This window comes from Narcine bancroftii, chromosome 14, assembly GCF_036971445.1.
Source record: "Narcine bancroftii isolate sNarBan1 chromosome 14, sNarBan1.hap1, whole genome shotgun sequence".
NCBI classification, from domain to species: domain Eukaryota; kingdom Metazoa; phylum Chordata; class Chondrichthyes; order Torpediniformes; family Narcinidae; genus Narcine; species Narcine bancroftii.
The window spans coordinates 39,492,022-39,503,162 of NC_091482.1; the positions used below are offsets into that span (position 1 = coordinate 39,492,022).

Below are 11,141 nucleotides of genomic sequence, written 5' to 3' on the forward strand. Positions count from 1 at the left end.
TTACCGACCGCTGCCACCATGTTCTGTCTCTGTGTTACCTGTGAGGCTTCTTAAATAACTTAGAGATGCAAGATTCAAATAACAGAAGGAAGTTTACTTACTGATGCCTTCCAACATCTCAGGAAACTATTCACATCCACACTCATATACATACACCCCAAAGTAGTGCACAACAGTTACTACAGTGAGAAGGGCGTATTCCTAGGAAGTTACAAAAGAGTTCACGTGATCCTGACTATATAACACACCTTTCCCACTGTAGTAACTGTCGTGCACCACTGTGGGCGTGCATGTCTATGTGACTATGAACATTTCCTGACATGGTGGAAGGCATCAGTAAGTAAAATCTCTTCTGCTATTTGAATCTTGCATCTCTAAGTTATTTATGAAGCCTCCCACACAGAGACATAACAGTGACTTTATTGTATTTATCTTTACCATTTTGTGCAACATCCGTTGGTCTTTACAAGACTTTATTCAAGTCGCCTTATTCCAAAATAAACCAGGTTGTCAAGTGCACACGGCAATAATTTGCATACATATGAAGCAAAGCTTTACTAAAAGAAGATAACACCAATTGGCAAATGTTTAAAGATCTTTGCTCTTCTTTAACTATTAAAATCTGACTTGAGTACTGCATATTATGGAATGACAAACATGAAAATCTATCCCTATTTTAGTGAAAACATTCTGGGTAATTGTCATTTCCACATTAGTCTTTCAAGATGCAGGTATCACTGCCAGGACCCAAAGTGATTAGTTCTGCCTCACTGCCGGCAAAGTCATCATGGACCACCTTCTTGAATAGCTGTCGTGCTTCTTGTCAAGGTCCTCCTGCAAAGTTGTAAGGTTGGGAGTTCTGAATTTAGCCCCTGAGATGGAGAACAAATGGCCATATGTTTCCCATTTAGAAGGGAGAGGAGTGTGGAGGGGAATCAGCAGGTAGTAGTGTTCCTACGGACCTACTGCACGTCCCTCTCAATGTCAGATGACACCTGTTTGGACATGTTGTTGGAGTCGAGTACATGTCGGTCACACTGATGATAGGATACAGGACCACCTCAGTGGAGAGAATGAATGTCTCAGATGACTGCAAATGCTAAAGCCCCATAGTACCTTTTGGCCACTGTGATTCCAGCTGTCAATTTATTCTGAATCTATCCCATTTGGCACAATGGGGATACCACACCACAGAATTGAGGGAGCCCTTGGATTAAAATGGGGTGCACCTTTCACTGAGGCAGTAGTTTCTGCTCCTGCTGTCACCAGGTAAATTGTGGCAGCGAGGGGGTGTAGCCTTACTCACTCTCTGTTCCAAACCAATCCCCAGATCCACACAAGGGTCTGGCCTGGATGAGTGGACGAATGGTGATGTTGCAACGTCTGAATTCATTCCAGTGGTGTAGGCTTTTTCATCCCTTTTTGGTTCTGAATAGCTTGCATGGCCAATTCAGAGGGTTATAAAGAGTTAATCACATGACTGGGAGCCTGGAGTCATCAAAATAGGAGAAGAGGTTCTTCCCTAAACACATCAATGCCCAGATTATATGACAAAACAGCTGAGGTGAACAGTTTTTGTTAAGAAGCTGCCATGGTGAGATTGTTAGTGTAGGCCTTCTGTGACCATCGTCAATCACTGCCCCTTCACTAGCGAGTTAATCATATTGCCATAATCTCTCATCATGTGCATGACTGGGCCAGAGCAAAGAACAGAAAGTAGGACTGAGTTAGAAAGAGGATCTGGTAGAATCTTTGAATATGATGGGGAGAAAACAGTCAAAATTCAATTCAACCTTATTTGGAACTTGTGTTCGTCACTATTGAAGTTAAATTAATCAGTAGCCTTTCGTCAAATCTGTACTGATCAGAGGTTCTGATGAAAAGTCCAATCCAAAATATTTTTCCAATTGTTCGAACGTGCACTTGTCCAAAACACCTAGAAGTGTTCATACTTTCAGGCCTTGCTTGTGGTCATTCCATCTTTCTCCCATCTCAGCAAATGACCACATCGCATCATCCTCATCCTGCAGCTGGGAACCATCACCAAAACAATAAGATTATTCTTCATTGTGGTGAACTCCATAGTGACCTTCGACTGCCAACCATTTCAGAAGATCACCGATTTTCTTCTGATGTTTTACGATCTTCTCTTCTCTGGTTTCCTACAAATTGTAAAATCCTGATAGTTTGTTGACATGGTGAACTTTTCCTGGCAGCAATTCCATATTCCCTCATCTATTTGCAAACTCTTGGGATTGAGGAGTATGCGAAGCCACTTGAGTGGAACATGCCTGTTTATAAACAGTGGCCATTCCACGTCATTGCATAGGAATATGCACATGGGCAACACGTGGTCTTGCCCAGTCTTGGATCAATACAAAAGGGATGGAAAATACTATAGACCACCCTCATCTACACTGACAGGCCCACTGACACTCTTTAACCAAACACACACAGGCATCGACAGAATTCGCTTCGTCATTTGCCTGCTCATGCCTCCCTAACACTGCCTTTCTTTCTCGGACCCCTTCGTCTATTCGCTCCCCTTTCACTTCACTCTCTCTCCGCTTAGCTCCTTTCTTACCATCGTAATAAGCTGTCCTCCCACTTGCCCAGAATTCTTCTAGTGCGAGGCCACTCTCACCACCCTCTTCAGATTTGCTCCCTCATTGCCAATCACTCTTAAAATGTCTCCACTCCTCAAGCCATCTTGTTCCCAAAGTCTGTGGCCTACCCTATAATGTGACTGTCTCCCAGAAAATGTTGGGAAAATCTTGAGTCACATCTAACCATATAACAATTGACAGCCGGAAATATGCCATTTCGGCCCTTTGAGTCCACACCGGTTCACTTGAACACCTCCACTACTTCCCTCCTCACACTCTCTGCCCATAACCCTCCAACCCCCTCATATCCATGTACAGATCCAACCTTCTCTTAAATGACAGAAAGGACCCAGCTGCAACTATCTCCTTTGGAAGATCATTCAATTCTGCCACCACTCTCTGAGTGAAGAAGCATCCTCTAACATTTCTCCTAAAGTTTTGCCCCTTTACCCTCAAATAATGCCCTCTTGTTCCAACCTCCCCTGCCCTCAAGGGAAAGAGTCTACTCATGTCTAGTCTATCTATTCCCTTCATAATTTTAAATACCTCTATCAAATCCCCTCTCAACCGTCTACATTCCAATTATTAAAATCCCTCTCTCCTTAACCTTTCTCCATACTCTAGATGTTGTAAGCCAGGCCACATTTTAGTAAATCTTCTCTGCACCCTCTCCACCTTATCTATTTCCTTCCTATAATTTGGAGACCAGAACTGAACACAATACTCCAAAGCTAGCCTCACCAATCCCTTAAACAGTCATAGCATCACTTCCCAGTTCCAATTCTCTATGCTATGATTTATGAACGCCAGCATACCATATGCTTCTTAACTACCCTGTCTACATGTGAATCCACCGTCAAGGAACTCTGTATCATAACTCCAAGATCCTTCTGTTCCTTTACATTCCTCACTGCCCTCCCCTTAACATCTAGAGTACAGAGAATGATGAAGGAGACTGGGATTTTATTCATTGGAACGTACATGGTTGAGAGGGGATTTGATAGAGGTATTTAAAAATATGAAGGGAATAGATATGTCCTATTTTGGTTATTTTTTTCCGAAATGCAGCACCTCGCAATTATCTGCATTAAACTCCATTTGCCATCTTTCAGCCCACTTTTCCAAACAAACCAAATCCTTCTGTAATCCAAGAAAACGTTCCTCACTATCCATCACTCCCCCTATTTTTGCATCATCTGCATATTGCTTACCAGGTTAACCACCCCCTCATCCAAATCATTAATATAAATGATAAACAACAGGAGACCTAGCACTGATCCCTGAGGCACACCACTCATCACAGGCTGCCATCTTGACAGACAGTTGTCCACCATGACTCGCTGCTGTCTATCTTCCAGCCACCTCTGAACCCATCTCTCTATTAATCCCTAGTGACTGAACCTTCCTTACTAACCTTAGAAAAAGCCTTACTAAAATCCAAAGAGATCACGTCAACTGCCCTACCATCATCCACTTTTCTTGTCACCTCTTCCAAAAACTCAACAAGATTCGTCAAACATGACTTTCCCTACACAAAACCATGCTGGGTACCCCTGATCAATCCCTGCCTATCCAGATATTTCTACATACTATCTCTAAGAATACCTTCCATAACTTTCCATCCCACCTAAGTCAAACTTACTGGCTGATGATTACTTGGCCTGCACCTTGTGCCTTTTTTAAACAATGGAACAACATTAGCAACCCTCCAATCCTGTCGCACCACACCCTCCTCCAGTGATCATCCTGAACTCCCTTAACATCCTGGGAAAAATCCCATCAGGACCAGGAGTTCCAAAACCTTCTCTTTTCAAATCTCTATCCTTTACACAACTAAGCCACTTGCCTATCTTATCTCTCATAGTCCAATGTCCCTTTCCTTCATGAATACAGACAAGAAATAAATCTTTCAATATCTCCCCCATTTCATATGGTTTCTCCAATAGTCCACCGTTCCCATTTTCCAGTGGAACTACTCTATCCTTAAACCTCCTTTTACTATTCACATACCTGTAAAAACCCTTACGATTCACTTTCACTTTAATAGCTATGGATACCTCATACCTTCTTTTTGCCTTTCTAATTTTCCTCTTATTGTTCTTTCTGCAGTCTAAGTAACAATCATACATCTCATCAATCTTTTGTTTCTTATATTTAGCATAGGCCTCCCTCTTATCCCCAACCAACTTCCTAATTTTTCTCAATAAACACGGCTCCTTTGAACCTTTGGTCTTGCCTTTCGGCTGGACTGGAACATGAAGATCCTGTATTCTCAAAATCACACCCTTAAATGCCCTCCAATTTTCCTCTACATCCTTTCTGGCAAAAATATCAGCTCACACAACTCTCTGCAAATCCCTTCTGATTTCTTCAAATCTGGCCCTCCTCCACTCAAAAACCTTCAACTTCAGACCCAACCTATCCCTTTCCATCCTTAAGCTGAAGTGAATGGACCCATGATCACTGGATCTGAAGTTCTACCCAATGCGCACCTCTGTCACTTGCCCTATTTCCTTCCCTAACAACAGATCTAACACTGCTCCCACCCTTTGCATTTTGGTGGTGACTCCATCACTTGAGATCCCATTACACAGGAGATAGTTCTAACTCTTTCCCTCCTACAGCCAATTCGAAGGTCAAATCCAATGAAACTTTCAGTTCTTGACAACCCACCACTAATGCTCACTTTGCTGCACACAAGATCCCTCTGTATCTTTATCCTTCAGAAGCTCAGCTGCACAGGAAAGTGATGTTCGAACAAGGACAATGACTAAACTTGTGTTGTTATTCCCTGTATTGATTATGTCCATAGAATATCTCTGGCTGGGTTAACACAATAGATCTATGCAGATTTTTGAAACAAGTTGATCAGACTTGAGTGAATCCAATAAAATCCATCATCCAGTTGTAAAAGATCACATGAACAGGGAACAGAAGTAGGCTATTTGGCCCATTGAGTCTGCTCCACCCTGATCTAAACTGTTCTCACATCTAGTTCCAAGTTCCGGAATTTTCCCCATATCCTTTGGTACCTTGACTAAGTAGATACCTATCAATCTCCCCCTTAAACTCCCACAATGATTGGGCCTCCACAGCTGGATGTGTTCCACCAATCCATGACCCTCTGGCTAAAGACATTTCTCCTCATCTCCGTTTTAAATGGGGACCTTCTCATTCTAAGACTGTGCCCTCTTGTCCTGGATCTTATAGAAACATATAGGATTATGAAGGGGATGGATAGGATAGATGTAGGAAGGTTTTTTGAGCTGGCCGGGGAAACTAAAATGTGATGACACAGTCTCAAGATTCGGGGGAGTAGATTTAGAACAAAGATGAGGAAAAATAGTTTTTCCCGGAGAGTAGTGAATGTTTGGAATTCTCTAACCAGGGAAGTGGTTGAGTCTGCCTCATTAAACATATTTAAAATTCGGTTAGATAAATTTTTACATGATAGAGGAATTAGGGGATATGGGGAGAAAGGTCGGTGGAGTTAGGTCATAAATTAGATCACCCATGATCGTATTGAATGGCGGAGCAGGCTCGATGGGCCATTTTTGGCCTATTCCTGTTCGTACTTCCTATGTTCCTATGTAACATCTTACTCACATCTACTGTCCAACCTTTCAGCATTCAAAGTGTTTCGTTGAGATCCCCTCTCGTCCTTCTATAGTCCACTGAATAGAGTCGAAGAGTCACTAAACATTCCTCATATAGTAGGCTTTGGATGCCAGGAATCATCCTGGTCAATCGTCTCTGTATTCTCTCCAACATTGTTACATCCCATTTTAATAAGGAGTCCAAAACTGCACATATTACTCCAAATGAGGTCTCGCCAGTGCCCCATGGAGCCCCATCAACATCTCTGTACTCTTAAACACTATTCCCTTGAAATGAATGCCAACATAGCATTTGCTTTCTTTACTGCCGATCCTATCTGGAAGTTAACATTTAGGTTATCCTGCACGAGGATACCCAAGTCCCTTTGCTCTTCAGAATTTTGAAATTTCTCCCCATCCAAATCATAATCTGCCTCTTTATTTCCTCTTCCAAAATGTCCAACCGTACATTTCTCAGCATTAGATCTCATCTGCCATTTCTTTGCGCCTTCTCCTCAGCTGTCCAGGTCTCCCTGAAACCTTTCAGTTACTTCAATACTTCCAACTCCACTACCTACCTTGGTTTCATCTGCAAACTTTGCCACAAAACCATTCCATCCATAATCTTCTAACTCATCAATGTCCATTGTGAAAAGAAGCAGCCCCAACAGCGACCCCTGCAGAACACCACTGGTAGCCCCCAACCAACTGGAACAGGATCCCTTTATTCCCACCCTTTGCTTCCTGCCTAGCAGCCTATGCTCCAGCCAGTCTGCTACCTTTCCTGTAGTTGCATAGGCTCTCATCTTATTCAGCAGCCTCTTATGCCAACAAACCACCAGACCAGACCAGTCCACAACTGCACATCTCGGGATTATGTATTATTAGCAAGGATTTGGAACATTTAAATCTGAAAAAGATTTGGAAAGCTGGACTTGAAAGGTCACGTGATGTATAACACTAGATGGATGCAACCAGCTTGATTACATTTTAATGCACGTTTTCATGCTAGATGGAAAGAAAGTTGATGCATTTTGCTGTCAATTAGAAATCCACGAACTGTGACTTGGAGAGAAAAAAGGCTTTCACTGCCGTTACGGAGTCCAGAGGACCCCAACAACCAGCAGCAATAGATATGCACTACAACACATGGTTATTTAAACCAAGGTAGTTTTTAATTATATTTGAACAAGGAAACAGAATTAAATTTTAACTTATTAATTAACCTATTTACTTAACCTACCTAACCCACTTAAATCCCTCCCCCCCCCCCCAATCTAATATTAAGCACAGGTGTGTGTCATGTGTATTTAAGATTAGAAAAGTTCTTTGGATCACAGTCCAATTTCACTGGTTGCAGGCAATTCTTGTACTGTGCGCAGAAGTTAGCATTAACAAAGTTCAGCAGTCTTTGGTGCTTAACAGGCAAATGGTTACCACTCCAGAGGATTCTTGCTGGTTTTCAGAGAGAGATTCCTTTTCCAGAACATCTGCAACTGATTCCTTCTCAATCAATCTTGCTGATGAAACTTGCCACCTTCAGGGTTCTCCAGAAGATCCTCTTTCTTTCAGGTCACCTTTCAGACCGCCAGTCTTTTCCTTTAACCAGACAGCCTTCCCAAATTTGGCAGCTTGTCCCACTGGAACTGATTTCTGTGACTCCTTCTCTCTCACTCCCTCCATCTCTGAGAGCAAAGCTGACTCTGCCTGCTAATGTCACATGCTCTCCGAGGCAAGCTGTATGTCGATACTTTGTTGCTCCTCTGCAAAAGTCCTGCTAAAATTCGGAGCATAGAACAAAATGTGTGTGTGCAAGCTGCTGTAGTAATTCCTCCCAAGCCACCTCGAAAACTCTGTCACACTGCACATTCATAAATCTGAGAAGAACCCTTGGCCAAGCCAATTTTCAAAAATCTGCTTGAAAGTAAACAACATTCACAAGAAATCTCTGGTCATCTCAGCCTTAAATACGTTACAGACACCACCTTCTGAATTAGTGCATTTGATCAGATTGTGCCACAAATACACAGAGAAGCCGCTGCGTGGAGATTTCACAGAAATACATTTTAGAAGCAGGAAAGAATCAGTTGTTATTGAACAACAATTACAAAAACTATTAGCACGTGCTCTACAAAGTAACCTTTTTTTGTATAATTTATTTAAAAATCAATATCCACAATAAAATACATTATATTAACATACAAAATTTTCCCCAGTATTCAATATTCCAATATTCCGCTACCATCCCCTCCCTTAGCTCCCTCCCATCCCTTACAACCCCAAACTAAAAAAAACCCACCATAGACATGTTCGATGTCATCAATTAACCATTACCTATTTAGACCCATACATTTCATATAGGGTCCGCGCACATTAACAAAAATGGTATACTGATGACGTAAATGGAAAGTTATCTTTTCCAATGGAATACATGATGGCAATTCCATGTGCCATCTTTGAATATTTAATTCAATTTCATCCTTCCAGGTTATAGCTTTACATTTTCACACGAATGCCGATGCCAACCAAATAAATGGAATTTGAAATTTATCCAATTTCATTTCCAAACTCCATTTTTTTAAAATAATGTACCAATAAAAATACTAACGGGTCTAATGAAAGTGTAAATTTAAATAACTGCTGCAAAAATTCCATAGTTCCATTCCAAAAGGGATTCACCTTCTCACATAACAATACTGAATGTAAAACAGACCCTATCATGGAAAAAGAGAGGGGGAGGAAGTTACCTGAAATGAGAAAAATCGATGTTATAATTTCACATTGAATTCTTTTTTTTAAACCTGTGAGGTCAATTTGGCTCCGAAAAATATTTCAGATAAATGAGGATTCCTGATTTGATTTTTTTAAAATTTGGATAAATGAGGATTTCAGAGAACCTGATTTTGGATGATTGGAGTTGGAGTTTAATTGTTTTGGAGGTTACCCAGTCATCCTCAATGTAGTTTCATTTACTTTCTTTTCTTTTCGCGTGTCCTTACTCGAAAATGAGTGAATTATTACGTGGTTTTCAGATTTCTGTATGCATGCTTACATGTTTAACTCAATAAAAATATATTACAAAGAACAAGCATGCATGGTCTTGCAGGTAAAAATCACAGTTAACACTTAATGACTATTTTCAAATCCACTGCAAAGCATTATCTTCATCATGTGAACCATGGCAGTTAACAGAACAAAAGTATCTGGAAAAAGCAAGGCAAAACACTTTATAGGATTGGCCCAATGAACATTGGTTCGACGGTTGCTGAAGGCATTGCAACTGAACACAGGGTCAATCTCCAGAGACATTCAGATCTCACATCTATAGACAATTCACTCAAGGAGGCAAACCACAGATTCATGGTGCATCTTTACGAAGAACACCATTGATTTGGATTCAGCCACAAAACTAGGACTCCCATCTTTCATCTCATGTAGATGAGGAAAATTCCAGGGCATAAACACAAAGGAAAGGGCACGTTCTTCTAGGGATCCTTCATTAATATTTTCTCTAAATCACCACAGCAGAAACATAGAACATAGAACATTGCAGCACAGCACAGGCCTTTCAGCCCTCGATGTTGTTCCAACCCACATATTTGTTCTGAAAAAAAAACACTAAACTCTCCCTACTCCGAAAGAATAAAGAGAATTTAATTCCTGCTTTTGACAGCCAATTGTTCTTAGAACAAATATTAAAAATAATAACAACAGAAAATGTTGGAAATTGTCAGCAGGTTGGACACATATTGACTTGCTGGGAGAAAAACAGCCTTTTCTGTTTTTATTGAAATATCCAGTAATTCCAGTTTTATCAGTTATACTTTAAACCTTAGGGTTCCTTTGGGCTGTGAAAGGAAATAGAATGCTTTTCATTTTAATTTACAAAAATAAGACTATCTGGACCCATTTATAAAGTAAGAATGTATAATTTCCAAGTAGAATTCACTTGTTGATGACCTTGTTTAAGTTTCAGAATAAATGAAGCACACACACTGCACATGCTTTGGAAAAAGATAAGGCAAAGCATAAGTGATTTACCAACACTGAATTGGAGATCACTGGCTGAGAAACACAAAACTTTCCTTATGAGTGTCTGATGTTTATGTGAGTAATGAACCTTGTGCTGGTCCACACAGTACAACTTGTGTTCATTTTGAGGTTTATTTCTACATTGTTTCATAAAAGGTTGATTTGATTTCACATATGACTGAGAGTACCTGGTGCGTGTTTTCTTCCCTGCGGTCGATATTGATGTCTGACGATTACTCGGCAGAAACTCGGGAATGTAACCATCTGCCTCTGATCTTCTTGCAGCAGTTACACGTCATTCTTCTCTGAGGAGTGAGGGTCCTTCTACTCTGCTCCTCACCCAGGGCCACTCGTGGCACTCGTAGATAGGCCAAGGCATTGCCCATTCTCCTGCAAGTCACACGTGAGGTGTTTTCAGTGACGTACGATGTAGTAATTCAAATACATCACCACCGTAAGCCTCACTTGGCCAAAAAGCCCTGCTATTCAGCAAAGACTGGGCTACACACTCACACCAAGTTCATCCCTCACAATGAACACAACTGCAGTCTCAGCAACTGGGTTTTCTGGCTGCGTGATGTCATCAATGGGTTCATTATTACACAATAATACAGAAAGACCAGTGAAACCATGGCAACCTCCCAATATTTACTCTTTCACTCTGATGTCACAATGAGACCCCAACCCCCCCACATTCTCGGAATGAATGTACTCAAGGGACAGTTTATATTTGAGGGTCTCCTGCCAACCATTATTGTCAGAGCAGCCAGGTTGACTTCTCTTGTCATTGCCCCTCCCTCCCAGGTAGTCTGCACCCACATGGAGTGGGTGCCGGGGGCTGGTGTGATAACACCCGCCGTGTCACCTGACAACAGCCAAATTTGCCCCGTCTGTAAAGAAAAACGGC

General features: G+C 41.4%; 1 protein-coding gene across 1 annotated transcript in view; it reads right to left on the reverse strand.

Annotated features, from left to right (window-relative positions):
* Nucleotides 1–10,781, reverse strand: part of LOC138749416 (microtubule-actin cross-linking factor 1-like) — a 28,679-nt gene extending 17,898 nt beyond the window's left edge. Inside the window, exon 1 of the mRNA XM_069910704.1 lies at nucleotides 10,423–10,781. The gene's annotated coding sequence lies outside the window, so the exon portion shown is untranslated. The remainder of the gene's footprint in view (nucleotides 1–10,422) is intronic.
* Nucleotides 10,782–11,141: the final 360 nt, after the last annotated feature.